Raw genomic sequence first — 20,137 nt, 5'->3', positions numbered from 1 at the left:
TGTCAGCATCACTTTGAGGTTGTTCGAAACATTTACTACATTACTGTCAGCATCACTGAGTTTATTAGCAACTATCACTACATTACTGTTAGCATCATTTTGAGGTTAATGGCAATTCTTACGACATCGCTGTCAGCATCATTTTTAGGTTACTCGCAACTCTAACCACATGACTTTCAGCATTACTTTGAGGTTATTCGAATTTTTCACTACATTACTGTTAGCATCATTTTGAGTTCATTAGCAATTCTTACGACATCACTGTCACATCATTTTGAGATCAATAGAAATTCTTCCTTCATCACTGTCGCATTATTTTGAGGTTCGTAGCAACTCTCACTACATGACTGTCAGCATCACTTTGAGGTTGTTCGAAACACTTACTACATCACTGTCAGCATCACTGAGTTGATTAGCAACTATCACTACATTACTGTTAGCATCATTTTGAGATCAATACCAATTCTTCCGACATCACTGTCGCATTATTTTGAGGTTCGTAGCAACTCTTAATACGTTACTGTTGCATTATTTTAAGGTTAGTAGCAACTCTTACTACATGACTGTCAGCATCATTTTGAGATGATTAGCAATTCTTCCGACATCACGGTCGCATTATTTTAAGGTTCGTAGCAACTCTAACCACATGACTGTCAGCATCACTTTGAGGTTGTTCGAAACACTTACTACATTACTTTCAGCATCACTGAGTTTATTAGCAACTCTCACTACATTACTGTTAGCATCATTTTGAGTTCATTAGCAATTCTTACGACTTCACTGTAGCATTATTTTGAGGTTTGTAGCAACTCTTACTACATCACTGTAGTATTATTTTGAGGTTTGTAGCAACTCTTACTACATGACTGTCAGCATCACTTTGAGGTTGTTTGAAACACTTACTACATTACTGTAAGCATCACTGAGTTTATTAGCAACTATCACTACGATACTGTTAGCATCTTTTTGAGTTTAATAGTAGTTCTTAAGACATCACTGTCAGCATCATTTTTAGGTTACTTGCAACTCCAACAGCATGACTGTCAGCATCACTTTGAGGTTATTCGAAACTTTCACTCCATTATTATTCGCATCATTTTGAGAACATTAGCAATTCTTACTACATCACCGTCGCATCATTTTGAGATCATTAGCAATTCTTCCGACATCACTGTCGCATTATTTTGAGGTTCGTAGCAACTCTTACTACATCACTGTAGCATTATTTTGAGGTTATTAGCAACTCTTACTACATCACTGTCAGCATCATTTTTAGGTTACTCGCAACTCAAACCACATGACTGTCAGCATCACTTTGAGGTTATTCGAAACTTTACTCCATTACTGTTAGCATCGTTTTGAGTTCATTAGCAATATTTACTACATCACTGTCGCATCATTTTGGGATCATTAGCAATTCTTCCGACATCACTGTCGCATTATTTTAAGGTTCGTAGCAACTCTAACCACATGACTGTCAGCATCACTTTGAGGTTGTTTGAAACACTTACTGCATTACTGTAAGCATCACTGAGTTTATTAGCAACTCTCACTACATTACTGTTTGCATCATTTTGAGTTCATGAGCAATTCTTACGACATCACTGTAGCATTATTTTGAGGTTAGTAGCAACTCTTACTACATGACTGTCAGCATCACTTTGAGGTTGTTCGAAACACTTACTACATTACTGTAAGCATCACTGAGTTTATTAGCAACTATCACTACGTTACTGTTCGCATCTTTTTGAGTTTAATAGCAGTTCTTAAGACATCACTGTCAGCATCATTTTTAGGTTACTTGCAACTCCAACAGCATGACTGTCAGCATCACTTTGAGGTTATTCGAAACTTTCACTACATTACAGTTAGCATCCTTTTGAGATGATAAGCAATTCTTACGACATCACTGTCGCATCATTTTGAGATCATTACCAATTCTTCTGACATCACTGTCGCATTATTTTGATATTCGTAGCAACTCTTAATACGTTACTGTTGCATTATTTTAAGGTTCGTAGCAACTCTTACTACATGACTGTCAGCATCACTTTGAGGTTGTTCGAAACACTGAGTACATTACTGTAAGCATCACTGAGTTTATTAGTAACCATCACTCCATGACTGTTAGCATCATTTTGAGTTCATTAGCAACACTTACTACATGACTGTCAGCATCACTCTGAGGTTTTTCGAAACACTTACTACATTACTGTAAGCGTCACTGAGTTTATCAACTATCACTACGTCATTGTTAACATCATTTTGAGTTCATTAGCAATTTATACTACATGACTGTCAGCATCATTTTGAGGTTCGTAGCAACTCTTACTACATGACTGTCAGCATCACTTTGAGGTTATTCGAAACTTTCACTACATTACAGTTAGCATCCTTTTGAGATGATAAGCAATTCTTACGACATCACCGTCGCATCATTTTGAGATCATTAGCAATTCTTCCGACATCACTGTCGCATTATTTTGAGATTCGTAGCAACTCTTACTACATCACTGTAGCATTATTTTGAGGTTATTAGCAACTCTTACTACATCACTGTCAGCATCATTTTTAGGTTACTCGCAACTCAAACCACATGACTGTCGGCATCACTTTGAGGTTATTCGAAACTTTCACTACATTACAGTTAGCATCATTTTGAGATAATTATCAATTCTTCTGACATCACTGTCGCATCATTTTGAGATCATTAGCAATTCTTTAGACATCACTGTAGCATTATTTTGAGGTTATTAGCAACTCTTACTATCTTACTGTCAGCATCATTTTTAGGTTACTCGCAACTCTAACCGCATGAGTGTCAATATCACTTTGAGGTTATTCAAAACTTTCACTACATTACTGTTAGCATCATTTTGAGTTCATTAGCAATTCTTCTGACATCACTGTCGCATTATTTTGATATTCGTAGCAACTCTTACTACATTATTGTTGCATTATTTTAAGGTTCGTACCAACTCTTACTACGTGACTGTCAGCATCACTTTGAGGTTGTTGTAAACACTTACTACATTACTGTAAGCATCCCTGAGTTTATTAGCAACTCTCACTACATTACTTTTAGCCTCATTTTTAGTTCATTAGCAATTCTTACGACATCACTGTTGCATTATTTTGAGATTGGTATCAATTCTTACTACATCACTGTCGCATCATTTTGAGAGCTTTCGCAATTCTTCCGACATCACTGTCGCATTATTTTGAGGTTCGTAGCAACTCTTACTACATGACTGTCAGCATCACTTTGAGGTTGTTCGAAACACTTACTACATTACTGTAAGCATCACTGAGTTTATTAGCAACTATCACTACATTACCGTCAGTACCATTTTGAGTTTATTAGCAAGTCTTAAGAATATCACTGTCACCTCATTTTGAGATCATTAGCAATTCTTCTGACATCACTGTCGCATTATTTTGAGGTTCGTAGCAACTCTTACCACATTACTGTGTCATTATTTTAAGGTTTGTTGCAACCCTTACTACATTACTATCAGCATCACTGAGTTTATTAGCAACTATCACTCCATTACTGTTAGCATCATTTTGAGTTTATTAGCAATTCTTACTACAGCACTGTCGCATCATTTTGAGATCATTAGCAATTCTTCCCACATCACTCGCATTTTTAGGTTTGTATCAACTCTTACTACATTACATTCAGCATCACTGAGTTTATTAGCAACTATCACTACATTACTGTTAGCATCATTTTGAGTTCATTAGCAATTCTTACTACATCACTGTAGCATCATTTGGAGATCATTAGCAATTCTTACGACATCACTGTAGCATCATTTTGAGGTTATTAGCAACTCTTACTACATCACTGTCAGCATCATTTTTAGGTTACTCGCAACTCTAACCACATGACTGTCAACATCACTTTGAGGTTATTCGAAACTTTCACTACATTACTGTTAGCATCATTTTGAGATCATTAGCAATTCTTCCGACATCACTGTCGCATTATTTTGAGGTTAGTAGCAACTCTCACTACATGACTGTCGCATTATTTTGAGGTTCGTAGCAACTCTTACTACAATACTGTTGCATTATTTTAAGTTTAGTAGAAACTCTCACTACATCACTGTAGCATCATTTTGAGGTTTGTAGCAACTCTCACTACATCACTGTAGCGTAATTTTATCCTTGAGATTGGGGACCAATAATTTTATTTTCCATTTTTGGGACATGTACTGTACACAGACACACAGATTTATGAAAGTCACTTTCAGGTGCCTGAAATTCCTTTGGGGACTAAAGTCTAGAAAAGTAATTTGAACATTTGTGTGTACTTTGTTTTGTGATGATAAGATTTACACCGACCAAGTCAGCCATATTGGCACCACAATCCAATTGGCATGTCAATAAACATCACCCAATAAACCAAGGTCTTCTGTCTCAATGTATGTCACTGAAACATACTGTATTGTATTGCCTCACACTTACAGCATACAAGGATGCATGGCGTGGGTGGAACTGCCTGAATCTCTTCTGCAATGGAAGTTTGGTCAACCGTGTGGAACATTCCTGCACGGTACTGTGGTGCTGGGATGAGGTCATGGAGCTGATCTGGGAGCAGTCCTGATGTTAAATGATGAGATGAAGGACAGTGTGGAGGCAAAATGGACAAAATGTGTTAACATAAAATAAAATTGTAAACCTGTTTGAAGTCTTATTTTGTGTTTGATGGACATTTTTAAAATCACTAATGATTTTTTGACTGAACGTCCTGGATCCTGTGGTGCCTGATGAGGAGACAACTTGAGTACAGAGTTGGAGAAGAGGGTTTTTGGAGGGGAGATGATTTTTGCAGTGCTACAAGTCAATAAAATGTCATCATTTTTCAAAATGTCCTCACTAAGATGGTTATTAATTCTCTCTTTCCCTCATTCTCAGCTGCTACAGCCTTTAAAGAAAACCTTTGACTGGTGGATCTAACAAAGATCAGATGTTGTCTCCTCTAGAACATCAACAGCTTAACGTTGTGGGCAGGACTCCTACCTGAGCAGGGAGACCCCAATGGATTTCTAGTCCTGATAGGGAGAGGGAGCCTCCTGGGTCACGGAGTGGGGAACCTGATAGGGAGTGGGATGACCCGCCCATTGTGGGTGATTGACAGGGCAGGTTTGATCTATGTTTTCATTTTCAAAAGTAATTTTGAATATTTGTGGAAAGTTAGCCCAACTTGAACATGGAGAAGATGTCTTCTGATAGTGAATCGACTGTTGTCACATTTAAGGATCACTTGAGCTGATAAGATGAAGGCTACACAGGACCAGCTGGAGATTCCAGGGATTGAACCCAGGGCCTCATACATGCTCAGCATGCGCTCTACCACTGAGCTACACCCCCTCTGGTAGAGTCACTGTTTAACTGATGCAGGAACACAAACACAGACACAACATTTATTTTCTTCATTTTAGGGATGTCTGTGTAGGTTCTCATTCATCCAGGTCATCGTAGATCGAAGCGAAGTAAAATCTGGTCAAATGGACGTAAGTTTATCTTGAAGACGTTTCACCTCTCATCCGAGAGGCTTCTTCAGTTCTAGTGAAGAGTGTGGAAACTCCAGCTTATAAACCTATGTGGGAGTGGTCAGTGCTATTGTGGTGGAAACGACCCTCCCGAGACTCACCTGGCCTCCCCAAACGACAGTCGTTGTGCGGTGTCAGGGAGTTTCACCGACCACTCAGATGCTAATGGACTGTGCTGGCAGCAGCAACTCAGTCGCGTTTTAAGGTCTCATATGTGTGAATGTCACTGAGAAGAGAACTGATCTTGTCCTGGTAGTCAGTTGTGTCAAGGACCACCATGCATCTTCCTTTGTCAGCCGGAAGGATGGTGATGTTCTCATCTTTGCTCAGTGCATTCAAGGCCTTCCTTTCCTGGACCGAGAGGTTGGCAGAGGGGACCTTCGCTTCGGAGAGGGCCGCTGTGACCTTGAGTCGTAGTTCATCTGCTTTTGTGGTGGAGAGGTTGTTCTTCTTGATGGCGGATTCTGTGGCAGTGATGAGGTCCACCGTCGGGAGATGTTTCGGGGTGACAGCAAAGTTCATTCCTTTGGCAAGGACGCGTTTCTCAGGACTGGTGAGCTCCCTGTTGGATAAGTTCCTTATCCACCTGTCCTGCGAGTCCGCTGGGGTTGGGCCTTCTGCTTCTCGTTCCCGGTCGAGGCGAGACTGGAGGCGAGCGAATGTCCTTTTCTGCCTCTCCTTGCTCTTCTGATGTTGAGATAGTTGGGCTGTCCCAACGAAGGAGGTGACCTTGTCCAAGATGGCGGGTGGCAAAAATGGCGATAACTCTTGATTAAGGTGATCTAGCTTGGTCTTTAGTCCCTCGATGGTGAAATGGACCTGTCTCACTCTCTCGTTGAGAAGCTGATTTTGTGCCCGTTCCAAAATCTTGCTGGCCCTGTGGCCCCTCACGGTGGATCCTAGTAGTAGGCTAGTGGGAATGAGGTTGTGTTGGCGGCATCGGAGGTTGGAACGTAGATGGTTCCTGTAGTCTGCGATTTTCCTTGCAGTCCTTTCGCATTCCCGCACCACACTAAGGATGTCCTTCCCATAGTGTTCGGCAAGATGTCTGTGTAGGTTCTCATTCATCCAGGTCATCGTAGATCGAAGCGAAGTAAAATCTGGTCAACTGGACGTAACTGAGCCTGTGATCTCAAAGGCTCTGTGATCTCTGTCATTTCACTGTGATGTCAGCCCTCACAGTCTGAAGGCGTGTTCACATCAATCGTGACACAAATTTTCGTGCAACAAGTTCACATGTAAAGTCCATGTAGAGAGCTGAACTGGTGTGTGTACTCGCCGGCAACGTGAGTGACGCGTATTCATGCATTTGAAAGTATTCAACTTTTGTGACAAATTCTCATGACAAGGAGTCCAGAGAGCCTGTCAGCGTTGAGATTCCCCTGGCGTCAGGGAAGTCATGTCAACGGTCCTGGAGCCTGGAGTTGGTGTTGGACCTTGATATCCTGGCACCGATCCTCACAAACAGGTCATCGAACAGGAACCTCGTCAGCCTGAAGTAGCGCTGGAAACGGCCGTCGTCCAGGCGCAGTTCTTGGAGAAAGAGAGTTAAGAAGTTTAGAGGTCCAAGAAGCTTCTTCAGTTCAAAACTTGCCTTTAACCTTCAGTCTAACGCTGTTCCAGCATTGGATGAAAGAGACTGGTGCTCTCATCTTCTTCAACACTGACTTGTTCTACCAGGACAAGAGAATCTGAGCTTGGATGTCATTTAGCAGTCAAAGGCTTGTTAAACTGGTCAACATCAGCTGGTGTTCACTCTGATGATGTAGCGATGGTCTGGATTCTTCCTTCTGGAGCACCAAGCTGCTGGGAAGAAGCCTGATGATGTCAGAGTTGTGTTCAGTGGCTCCTGCTGGGTCCATTTCCGACAAATGGGCTCCAAAGAGTTCAGCTGTTTCAAAGGTCAGGGTTGCTGTTAGCAGACGAGGTGGCCGAGTGGTTAAGGCGATGGACTGCTAATCCATTGTGCTCTGCACGCGTGGGTTCGAATCCCATCCTCGTCGCAAGTGTCTCTAGTTTCTGCTCCTAGATTATGGAAAGACTCTGAACTGTGAGGCTTTTAACTGACACAGATACCAGTTGAGTCAACTTCCCTTTCACAACCTGACCAAAACAACTCTGACACCCAGAGCTCACATGTGTCAATCACCTCTGGAGAAGGTCCCGCCCCCTTAGAGCCATAAAGCCTCCCATCAGTGAAGAAAACTGAAGACACCTCTTGGATGAGAGCTGAAGCGTCTTCTAGAAACCTGAAACAGTCCACTTGGAACGTTTAAATCATTCTACAATCCTACAGTTTCATTGAGCTTTTGTCCAAAGCCATGTTCATGTATCACATGTATATAATATATATGTGACACTCGTTCATCTACTCATTAACCAAAAATGCAGTCTAATACCAGTAAATTTGTGCAGAAGAAAACGTTATTTGTGCTGCTTCTTTATTCATTTATTTAGTTTAGTTAGTATTTTTTAATGTGTTTTCTTTCAAGTCACATTTTGTCCATTAACTTCATAATCAGAGTCGCCATCTCATCACATGACTAAAGTCTGGGTTCTGTATTGGTGGTAAAATATCCTTCCATGCCCCTCACTAGTTTGCACACAGAAAAGCATATTTTACTGGTTTCAGACCTCTTAGCTTGTTCTCTCTCTTAAACCAGCTGAGGCAGCTTTCATTGTGTGATTGATTTTAAAATATAAATATGGAACAGAACCATTGGAATCAGATGTCAGGACATTTGAAGGAATGTCAATCTCCTGTTGAAATGTTGCAGTGTGCAGCTGAGGCTCTCTGGCAGTGGCACCAGGAGCCCCAATGGCAGAACCTGGACCCTCCTGGAGGAGAACCACAGGTGAGGGCCTTCTTGGCTCCAGATTGATGGAAATAAAGTGTCTGAGGCTGTTAGCAGCCATGAAGTTGATCTGGTTGGCACTGGTATTTGTTCTTGCTGCAGCTCAGGAGTGATTCAGGAGAAGAGTTTCAGAACAGCCAAGGTTGGGGACTGGAATTCTAAAATGTCCCCTGGAACCAGACAACCTTGGGAGGTAAAACCTCCAATCATAGCCACTCAGATGCAGCAGCAGAAAGAAGCTGTCATCCACCCTGACAGTCAGAGCATCAAGTCAAGAAAACATCACCATCTTGTAGTTCCAAACCTCCACCTGTCAGATTCAGCTACTTCTTATTGTGGGACTTTAACTTTGAACACAATGGAATTTGGACAAGGAGTTTTCCTTCAAGTCCAAACATCATCGTCCAGCCTCCAACCAGAGGTCCATCAGTTATCATGGAGCCACAGGTGGAGTCTGGATTCTTTTCTAGAATGAGACGACAATGACAGTCCTGCCAAGTGACATCACTGACATGAATGGATGACTTCAGTCATGTGACTGGATGACTTCAGTCACGTGACTGGAGGACACCCAGATAGCAAAGGTCCACTCATGTGTGTCCTCACTGCTCCACAGGTCTGTCAAATGTTCTGTAAAATAGTTGGACCCAGCAGAGCTGCTAGATTAGGAGTTGATGGAGTCGTTGCAGATACCAGGGTCCAAAGTCCAGCTTGAACCTGGTTTGTGCAGTTCTTTGTCAAGCTAGCAGCCATTCTTTTCACTGCCAAGCTAAAGTGACTTCTGTCAACAAAGGTCAACATACAAAAGGATATTTCTACTGGCAGTTCAAGATTTTGATCAAACTCCTTTTTCAGAGCTGGAACCTTCCTCTTGTGTCAGCTTTCTGTTCCCATCTCCATGGTAACGGTCAGTTTTGACCCACGTCTTCAATCAGCTGTCAAATAAACTAAAACAGTTTTCTATCCTCCAAGTTGTTTCCATCTCTTGGTGACCTTGTTAGGCTTCCTTATCCATGGAAATATTGGTTTGAAGATTTAGTTGTGGGCCTCTGGACCTTTTTTTAGTCACTAAACCCTGGATTTATTTTTTCAGCAACAGAACTTTAATACAAACACAAAATGAAAAGCAGAACAAGCCAGAACACAAAATATGGATTTGCAAGGTCAACAAACAACAACCAGTCAAGCAAACCAAACCAACAGAAACCAACTACAAATTGTTTGAGTCATGACAAAGTCCAGGACCCACTTTTCACCCTACAATGTAAACCAATGGGAGGCTGTCTCCTCAGACACACATAGCCTCAAACTGACGCTTCTCTCGTCTACACTGTAACTCTCTCCACTTCACAAATAACTTCACTACATTCCTGACAAAAATGCCTACTAAAATATGTTACATTCAACTTTTGACCACAATCTGGGGATTGATGAGCCTTTTTCAAACAACAAACTCTCCAAAAATCCTCTCTCCTCTCCACTCTGACAGAGAGCAGCGGGGGAGGGGCTCTTAGAGGCTCAGCTCTGATTCTCACTTGGTGTCACACTGAGGCTTCTACCTCCTAAAATACAAGTCCCACCGCTCTCATAAAATACATCCTTGGATTCAGGATGACTCCTGCTACTTTTCTGCAGTGGACAGAAGGAGGCTCAGGCCCTAACAACACTGCCTCCAGCTTTAATTAAGACCTCAGTTTTGTTCTCTGCCTCCATGACAGGTTAATGGACATCAACTGGTCCTGAGTCACCAGGAGACACAGACATGTCCAGCTGAGTGACATCAGCAGGACTGTGGAGGTTTATACTGAGTCTCCTGACGACAAGTGGCAGTACAGAGATATTAAAGAGGGTCTGAGCTAAAACTGAACCTTGGGGAACTTCAACCTTTGATCTCAGAGTTCTGTTTTTAATCTTAGAATTCTTTCTTTGATCTCTCCTTGATTTCTCAATGATTTCTTTGTGGACTCCAATTGTCTCTGATCTCTCAGTGAGACAAAGACAGAGCAGCTCCAACCTCAGCCTCCAGGAGGCCCTGATCCTCTAGTGGTCAGTCCTCTGTGTTGTGGCTGCAGCAACCCTGGTTTGAATCAGGGTCCCAGCAGCAACATTCCTACTGACTAGTGTTTGTTGTTCAACTGGACAGTTGGTCTGGTGAAGCTCTCTCAGACACTCCTTTCTTCATCCTCCCTTCAGGCTCAGCAGCATCAGTGTCAATGTGTCTGACTCGGACCAGAACCCTCAACCTGGAGGCTGTGGTGCAATGAGAACACATCTGACAACCAATCAGAGGAGGGTCTGTTTGACTCCTGGAAACTCCATGAAAGCCTGAGAGGAACTTGTTCTTCATCTCCAAATTCCCTCCCTGCACGTTGTCTCTCCAGAAATCATTCAAGTCCAAGTTGAACCTTAGACTAAAAGCTCCCAGTAGGTGATGCAGGCTCCACCTCACTCCTGGTTCTGGAACCTCACCAGTTCTTGCTCTCTCACCACTTGGATCTCATGTTCCTGACATCTCTGAGCTTGTTTCCTATCCACCTGTCTCATGTTGATGAGGTCATCCAGCCTGATGATGTCTAGGTTCTCCTTTGAGTGTTTCCCTCTGGGAGAGTTCTCTCTCTGTAACTTGTGTGTGTGTTTGCTCGTATCCTGTTTCTCCTTGACAGCACTTTAGTGTTTTTACCACTGGTGTCTCATCTGTGGTTCACCTTTTATTTGACTTCTTTGTCAAAGATGAAGGTGTTTGTGGTCATTCATCAATCATGTGATGGCTCATGTGACTGTGAGTCTGATGGAGAGCTTGTAGCGTCTCTCACTCTGATCACTTCAGGCTATTGAAGCTACTCTGATGTAGCCTGACTAGCTCAGTCGGTAGAGCATGAGACTCTTAATCTCAGGGTCGTGGGTTCAAGCCCCACGTTGGGCGTTCATCTTGAACATCCCTGCTTGTTCTCTCACTTTCTGCAGCTGTGATTGGGAATTGTAAGAAAAATCACTGAATGAACAACACAAACACAGACTGTGTCTGAAGTTCCACACCTGCACCCGACTCAGAATGAAAAACCAGTTTGGAATCAATTGTATCCACTGTCAATCCTGATTCTGGAGAAATTTCTTCATATGTATTGATGGACGCGAGCCAAGCAGAAATTTCCCACAATGCCATAGTGTTTGGTCAGTGTTGAGCAGGCGTCAGTCTGACAATGATGTCATATTATTGTGTCATCACCTGACCAGACCCAAAAGTAGGCTCAGGTATCAGTTTCTTCTCAATGCTAACGTCTGCTAGCTTAGTCTGCTACTTTGATGGCTCTGCCTGCTCAAAGGTCCAGACCCCTGGATGTGGTGGTTCCTACCTGAACGTAGATTCTGTCAGCTCATGTTGTTAAATCAACTCACCAGGAACACCAGTAGATTTCAATGGACTGACAATGAGTCTCATTGAATGGGTGTCTCGTCCAACGAGAAACACTCAGTCTCAGGTTGAAGCTCATCAATGAGGTCTTGTGGATCAGTGGCTTGCATGAATGAATGAGTTGGAAGACTTCTTGGAAATTAAAGAGGATTTAATACAATTAAGAAAACCCTTAAGACAGAGTGATAATTCCAGCAGAGTAATTAAGGCCCATATTGAGTAGCAGGTATGAATTAGCCTGGATTTATCTGAGCTTCAAGTAGACGTCAAAGAGGCAGGTGGAAAGGTGTGTAGGATGAACGATGGTGACCTCCAACCAAATGAAGAGGACTGAGTGGAGGCTGACCAGCTCTACGGAGTCAGGCGGAGTTTGGCAGCGAGACAGGAGTCCAGGCCTGAATCGGTGTGTGGCAGCACAGACAGCTGTGAGCTGTCATGCCTAATTGGCAATTGCACAGCCAACCACCGGAGGCGCCCTCACTCATAAGAGGGGCGATTCCCTCCCTGCCCCATCTCTCTCTCTCTCTCTCTCTCGCTGCTCCTGACGGGTGACGTCATTTCCGCGCCGGATGTTTTGCTTCGGACAGGTAACGCGGCTTGTCTGCTCACCTGCTGCTCTTGGCTCACGTAGCACTGAGCTAATGATTGTGTATTGTGCTGCAGAGCGGCCGATTTGGTAATGAGAGTCCTGCCAAGTGAAATCACTGACATGAATGGATGACTTCAGTCACATGACCCAAACAGCGACCATCAGTCTCCCTCCAATCCTGTACTTGGGTAAACAACAAAAACAGAGTAAAAGTCTCTGGCAACATATTTGTTTCCTGTAGGGTTTCTTCATGTATGTGTGGTGTACCTGCTTTCCCAGAGGACTGCCATCTTTGTTCTGTGGGCTGACATGTTTTAGTGTCAGCACAGGTCATAGCGCTGAGACTGAACTCTCATTCTCCTCCAAGTAGTATTTCCACCTCACACTCCTACAGATATTCAAGTGAACAGGGAACACAAATTTATGCTCAACTTCTCCTGTGTATTCATCCACAGTCACTAAACAACAACCAAACCAAACAAAAGAGGTTTGCTAGCATGGCGATCAGCTGTAGTTCACCATCTTATCCAGGTCACATGACTCAGGAGTAGCGTGGCCGTCTGGCAACCAAAGGGTGGCTGGTTTGATCCTCACTTTCTCCAGTGACCATGTCAAAGTGTCCTTGAGTAAGAGACTGAACCCCTAAATACTTCTGATGAGTAGGTTGGCTCCTTGCATGGCAGCCTTCAGCATCAGTGTGTGAGTGTGTGTGAATGAGAGGACATTGTTCAGCTCCTTGAGTGCTGCTGAGGTAGAAAGGCTCTGTACAAACTGAGTCCTTTTACCATTTCTTTCCTGCTTCTAGCAGCGCTGTTGTCACTTCCTGTGACCGTGGGAGGAAAGGGGTCCCCCTTCAGAATCAGTTTTATATCATTATGTTACTTCCTCTTCAACATGCCTTTAGCAGACCAACTCAGAGAACAGCACAGTGAGGTGGTGGGGCTGAGCGGTCTAAGGCACTGGATTTAGGCTCCAGTCTCTGAGGAGGTGTGGGTTCAAATCCCACCACTGCCATCATGTCACTGGAGAGGTGTGGCAGGTCTCTCGCAGCCTTTCCTTTCACTTCCACAGGTATCTTCAAACCTGTGACCAAAAGAAGAAGTGGGTCCTGAAAACTCTCCAGCTGGTCCAGAACGCTGCTGCCTGACTAGAACTAGTAGAAGAGACCATGTCTCTCCTGTACTGGCTTCTCTGCATGGCTCCCTGTCACATTCAGAATAGAATTCTAAATTCTCCTTCTACCATCAAAGTCCTCAACAGTCAGGCTCCTTCCTACCTGACAGAGCTCCTAGTCCCCTATTATCCAGCTAGAACCCTTCGCTCCCAGGATGCAGGGTTACTGGTGGTTCCTAGAGTTCTGAAAGTAGAATGGAGCCAGAGGCTTCAGCTATCAGGCTCCCCTCCTGTGGAACCGTCTCCCAGTTTCAGTGCTCACAGTGGTCCTCAGTGAGCTCAGGGAGCTTGTGAGGATAACCAGACACATGAAAAACTAGAGGGAACATTGGCTGGAGCTCAGTGTCTCCTGATGTACATGGCAGGGCAGCTGCTGCTGATGTCATCAAAATGAGCCCTGGAATCACAAGGTTTGCTGTGACGAGAGGCAGTGACATCAAGACATGTTTGGAGCTGTTTATGGTTGATGGTTCTGTTCATGCCACTGTCACTACAAAGAGTCAGCATTGCTGTGACAAACCTCAAAGGAAAAAAAGTCCATGGTGACAAGTGGAAAGACATTGATGAGGGACACCTGGATGCTTCTATTGGTGTTCTTCTTCTTCCTGGAGTGTTCAGATCCTGCAGTGAGGCCACTGATCGTCTCTGGGACGCATCGACAGGCAGAAATATTTTCCGGGCCACAAGGCCACTTCAGAACTTTCAACGAACATCAAGAGTCCTCAGATTTGACGACAGAGACACCGGAGCAAGAACTGACAAGCTTGCCCCCATTGGGGATGTCTGGGAAAGATGGGTGCAGCTCCTTGCACCAACATTCAACCCAGGGCCAGAGGTGAGAGTGGATGAACGTCTTGTCCCTTTCTGAGGAAAATGCCCCTTCCAGCAGTCCATGCCCAGTAACCAGGAAGGACGGCAGAGCAGAGTTTGTGTTCTGGCCTGTTCTGCTTTTCATTTAGTGTTTATATTAAAGTTCTGTTGCTGAAAAAAAGACTTTTATGCCAAACCCAAAGGTTCATTTTATCATTTTTTTAATTGAAATTGAGGGTTTACTGACTAAAAAAAGGTCCAGAGGCCCACAACAAAATATTCAAATCAATATTTCCATGGATAAGGAAGCCTAACAAGGAAACCAAGAGATGGAAACAACTTGGATGATAGAAAATTGTTTTTAGTGAATTTTACAGCTGATTGAAGATGTGGGTCAAAACTGACCGTTACCATAGAGATGGGAACAGAAAACTCAAATGGAAGCTCAAAAGGGGACTTAGCTCCAATGGTAGAGTGCTAGCTTAGCATGTGAGAGGTAGAGGGATCCATGCCCTCCTTGTCAGAATACTTCAGCTTGTTCTGTTGATCAGAGGAGCTGCTGGGTGATGAATGCTGATGTTTGTCCACTGGTGTGATAAAGTGTCCCCTGTTACTGAGATGTGGATGAACACCTGCTCAGGTCAAAGCTGCAATCAAACCAGGGACTCTGAACCTCCCACACAGTGAAGGAGTTTGTCCTGCAGGTTGATGGACGCTTATTAAGTTCTATCTTTGATCAAATATAAGAAATGTAAAATAATTCAACATTGATTGCATTTCCCTCCTTTCTTTGGTGCCCTCAGACTTTCTGAGAACTGTAGGAGGAACTGCCCACTATTCTGTGTTTCTTCTGCTCAGTGGAGGAAGGAACGAAGGACCGGAGCTCTAAGATTTTCAGTTCCTACATCAGTGAACAGACTTTCTGTGCTGCAAGGAACCAAAGCTACTAAGGAGGATTACAGTTTGTCCTTGCAGGAGTCAGTGACTTAATAGAGTCTAACAAAGGGTTGGACCTGAATGAGACAGTCACCCTTCAACATGGGGCCATGGCAGAGTGAACCAAGAACACTACAATGGGGGTGAGAGTGGAGCCATGATGGATTCACAGTTCATCACCTCCACCATCATGTGGACCACCTGATCACCTCTCCCTCAACCTCTAAATAACTCATTCCCTGACCGGGAATCGAACGCGGGCTGCGCGAAGCGCCGAATCCTAGCCACTAGACCACCAAGGACCACACTGACCTCGCCAACAACAGAGACTATACACAATGACTCAAGAACACAGGACTCTGTGGTCTCAGCTTGAGATGCAGAGGGTCCACCAAGACCACCAGACACCTCAGCCTCCTAAAGACAGTCCACCCCCAGGATCCTGCCCCCCTCTGCTCCAACTCAGCCCTCCATTCATAACGTGACTTTGTCTCAGTCTCTTCCCAATGCCAGTCACTGAAACACTGACAATGTGATGGGGGCTTCCTGTCTTTATTACATTTTCTTCAAAGGATCCCGTGTGTCTTCTTTCTCTCTGTCTGTACTGGAGTGTGGTACCAGGCCCAGCTTGAACGGGTGACTGTGTCTGAGTGGGTCGAGGCTGGGCTGCAGGTATTGGGAGGTTTGAACCCATCTGTGAGGCTCCAGGTGGAGCGATCACCTGTGAGGGTCCAGGGACAGCAGGAAGCTGCACAGATGGTAAAGACATGGAGGGGAGACAGGTGGTGCTGGAGCAGTGACAGGAAGTGTCTGGCATTTTGGTTCATCCTGTGAGCTGACGTGAGGTTGTGGTTTTGCCTCCAGCCTCACCTCCTCATCAGTGTTCAAAAGGTTCAAAGGTGAAAAAATGGGATTCAACCAAACAGCTGGAATGAAGAGTTGGTAACACTTGCAGAGCTGCAGGGAGCTGGACAGGTCTCACCGTGGGGGGATTTGTCCCACAGATCCTGCTGAAGTGGCTCCTTCTCCTGAGACCTGCAATGCTGGCTGGACCTTTGGAAAAAGAACACAACAAATCTTCATAAACATTTACTTAAGCAGGAACACACAAGAAGGTGGGACTGGTTCCTTTTTCATGTTCACTATTTTGTCGTCTTGGTTCATGTTTTGGTTGTCAAAGTTAATTCTGAATATTTGTGGAAAGTTCGCCTGCCTTTACTTGTACCAGTACTTCCTTTAGTAACAAATTAAAAAGCTCAAGCTAAACTTCAGTCAGGACAACCATTCTTTCTCATTCTTCGACCTCTGTTTTATGTCCATGACCATCCTGTCTGTCACCTTTTGTGATGGAGACATCGGTTGATGACATCAGCAACGGTCCTCAACCTAACTGCCTCTGCCAGAAGCGAGCTGTCATCTGTCTCAGGGGACACAGTCGGGTGGACCAGGGCGGATGAGGGCCTGCTGCTTCCTTGAAATATTTCTAAATATTTCAGTTGCAACTGTATAGTGATGGTGGCTCAGTTTAGAGCTGTCAATCAATGTTAATAACTGATCTTAGCATCTGGAGATTATTTTAGGAACACAAATACTTTTACTTCATTCTGAGGATGAGCAGACGTTCAATATAATTCTCATTTCCTGGTCAAAGACTCCTGCTAGTCAGAGAGGATCTGGGCTGGATTGGAAAGCTTCTGAGAGGAAAACCTTCACTCTGGACTGGACTGAGAACGGAGCAGCCTCAGCTTCCTGGAGCCTGACTTGCCTCTGTGGTCTAAGGCTGTGTGGGCTGACATCACAGTGAAACTACTGAGATCACAGAGCCTTTGAGATCACAGGCTGACTTCCTTTTTATCCCTAAAATGAAGAATAAAAATGTTGTGTCTGTGTTTGTGTTGCTGCATCAGTTAAACAATGACTCTGACAGAGGGGATGTAGCTCAGTGGTAGAGGGCATGCTTCGCATGTATGAGGCCCCGGGTTCAATCCCCGGCATCTCCAGCTGGTCCTTTGGAGCCTTCATCTTATCAGCTAAATTGATCCATAAATGTGACAACAGTTGATAACAAACTACCAGAAGAGAAACCAGTCTGTTGCATATCAAAGTATTTGTAGCAGGGTCAGTGTGACTGTGAGCCTTCATAGCCAGCATGAAGGAGCTGGTTTTATCTTTGCTGGGGAAATCCCACACACAGCTGCTCTCAGTTCCAAATGTGTGTGTCCTCACTCCTCCGTCCTCCTGCTGCCCTCAGAATACAGACACAATTCAACCTGGCAAGTTTGGAGCATAGAAGTGCTCCTGAAGAGATGTGTGTCAGCCCACAGCTGGCTGTTCTTACCTGGAACCTCAAGATGAAACTGCTTCCACAGATTGGAAATGAATCTGATGTTGACTTTTGGACAAATCACCTGTTCATCAGTTCATCATCACTTCCATCCATTTCTACTGCTTATCTTGTTATAGAAAGGAGTCTATCTGCTGTGTGACTGAGGCAGTTACTGTGAGCTGCTGCATGTCTCAGTGTGTGTGTGTGGGGGGGGGGGCTGTGTGTGACTGGTCGGCTGCCAAGGATTATTGATGAGATCAATCATGATCAGCTCTGAGATCACGGCACAGAAGAAGGAGACTTTTTGATTTTTGGGGGTTCAGTTTCTAAGTCAGACACATCATCACAATTTGAAGTTTTCCTCCAGTAAAAAACAAAACCAAACAAAAACATGATTTGACTTTTGATGTCTCCATTTTTTGGAAATTGTGAGTCCAACAAGCAGGAGGCCGTTTGAGCTTGGAAACTGTGAAGCATCACCAGTAACTGCTGGTTAATTTACAGGTGTTTCCTCCAAAAAGTTTAAAAATGAACTCAATGCTGAATCCCTCGTCGTCATCACTGAGCTGCAGAATTGGTCCATGCAGGAGGCTGAGCAGGTCTTCCTCTCTGGTCCAGTGTCTCAGCACAGGTCAGAGTAGAGAATTAAAACATGAACACAAATCTTTATCAGCTGTTTACTGATATCAGTGACTACCTTCAAGTAAGAGTGTTAGTGAATGGACCCTTTTTAAAGTTTATGTTATAATGTTTGAAAAATGATGCTCACAAAAACACAATAAAAGTGTTTGTGGTAAAATGATTCCAGTAGATTTTATTGCCATTTTAAGAGTTCAAGCATATTTTGGTGACATTGTTTGATATCATGACTCACAGTTACTTTAGCAGGACCATCGGGACATGAAATCTTCCTCATCATCCCATATCGACCCTCAACCCCTCACACAGAACCAGGATCCCTCAACTGAAGGAACCTTTAAAACTGAGAAGTTGGACAGAAAGCAGTATTTTGGTGGAATGAACCTTTAAAACTATAAATTAGAAAGTATTTTGGTGGAACGAACCTTTAAAACTATAAATTAGAAAGTATTTTGGTGGAACGAACCTTTAAAACTATAAATTAGAAAGTATTTTGGTGGAACGAACCTTTAAAACTATAAATTAGAAAGTATTTTGGTGGAACGAACCTTTAAAACTATAAATTAGAAAGTATTTTGGTGGAATGAACCTTTAAAACTATAAATTAGAAAGTATTTGGTGGAATTGGAAGAAACCATTTATACTATAGTTAGAAAGGAGTATTTTGCTGTCATCTAATTCGATAGGTGGCGCTGTCACCAAAAAGCTAAAGTCCGCGAGAAAGCCGCGATTGGCTTTCCCATCCATCAATCGAACTGATCAATCAGCTTATCTACAGCTGCTCCGCATCAGCTGATCAAATCCCTCACTTCTGATTGGCCCCTCTCAACTTAAATGTCACACGGCCTCAACAGCTTCTGGCTATGCTGCTCTGCCTGCTGCTATCTGCTGCCATTTCCTGTACAGTTGCTCCTGCTCGCAACTTGCTACCCTCCACCTCCCCAGCTCCACCTTGTCGTGTATACATGGCATAGTTCATTCCATGTCATGTTGCTGCTCTGTTCACGGGGGTATGTTTGCTCTTCCAGTCTTAAACTGGGAGAACCTTCCCTCATGCTGCTGGTCCCCTGTTTCATGGTGCTCATGAAAAATTCTCAGGGGACTCCTCTGAACAGAGCCGTACCACCAGTTTGTGCTAGAATAAACAATCAAGCACATTATCATCCCATTGTTTCTTGACGTGAATGGACCTGACAGAATTTGTGTTCCTCAATAAAAATGCAGAAATGAATCACTTTTTAGTCTTTTATTTTATATGATTCAACACTTAAGTTCACAAAATTCCATAGAGAAGTTGAAAATTTCAGTTCTGAATTTTTTTATAGACAAATTTGCTCCATTTTACATAGCGACTCATTTCAGCATTTACACAAACAAATTGAACAAATGAAATTCTACAATGATGAGATGCTATTTGAAGGAAAGGATGAGCGATTAAATGTTATTTCACAGGCTGATGTTGGGTTAGCAGTATGGAAGCTTTTCCATCTTTTTTCAGTTTGTTTACCTGCAATGATTGAGAACTCCTGCAGGGGTCGCTATTGAGTGGCCAACACAGTGTCAAAACAGTGCCGACACAGTTAGTGTAGTGTGTCAGTTCACTCCTTAAGGGATCATCATCCAATCACTACCTTGCAGTCCTCATCCATGCTGAGGAGGACAGACCTGAATCCTGTCTCCCTTTAACGTCACATGGAGTTTGGTACTCTTTCAAGATGAACCTCACTTCTGACTTCCTTTGCTCAACGGTTCAAGGAGTTGGGAGTCCTCATCTATTTAATTCTAACATGGATAGAAAAGAGAACGTCTGCTGGCCCAAGGGATTCGTTTCAGCTC

The 20,137-nt window shown here is 43.6% G+C and overlaps 1 long non-coding RNA gene and 3 other non-coding genes across 4 annotated transcripts in view; all 4 read left to right on the top strand.

Annotated features, from left to right (window-relative positions):
* LOC147270308 (uncharacterized) overlaps positions 1 to 4,760 on the top strand; it is a 43,109-nt gene extending 38,349 nt beyond the window's left edge. The window contains exon 4 of the long non-coding RNA XR_015115678.1: positions 4,476 to 4,760. This is a non-coding gene — a long non-coding RNA (uncharacterized LOC147270308). The remainder of the gene's footprint in view (positions 1 to 4,475) is intronic.
* Positions 4,761 to 7,482: 2,722 nt separating this feature from the next.
* trnas-gcu (transfer RNA serine (anticodon GCU)) lies at positions 7,483 to 7,564 on the top strand. Its single transcript has one exon. It is a non-coding gene; the product is annotated as a tRNA-Ser (tRNA).
* A 3,702-nt stretch (positions 7,565 to 11,266) lies between these two features.
* On the top strand, positions 11,267 to 11,339 carry trnak-cuu (transfer RNA lysine (anticodon CUU)). The gene has a single exon. It is a non-coding gene; the product is annotated as a tRNA-Lys (tRNA).
* Positions 11,340 to 17,264: 5,925 nt separating this feature from the next.
* Positions 17,265 to 17,336, top strand: trnaa-cgc (transfer RNA alanine (anticodon CGC)). Its single transcript has one exon. It is a non-coding gene; the product is annotated as a tRNA-Ala (tRNA).
* Positions 17,337 to 20,137: the final 2,801 nt, after the last annotated feature.

This window comes from Aulostomus chinensis, chromosome 1 (assembly GCF_037954235.1).
Source record: "Aulostomus chinensis isolate RoL2024-O1b breed Wild chromosome 1, RoL_Achi_v1.0, whole genome shotgun sequence".
NCBI lineage: Eukaryota > Metazoa > Chordata > Actinopteri > Syngnathiformes > Aulostomidae > Aulostomus > Aulostomus chinensis.
Note: the sequence above shows the minus strand (reverse complement) of the source record. Positions and strands in the feature narration are given on the sequence as shown.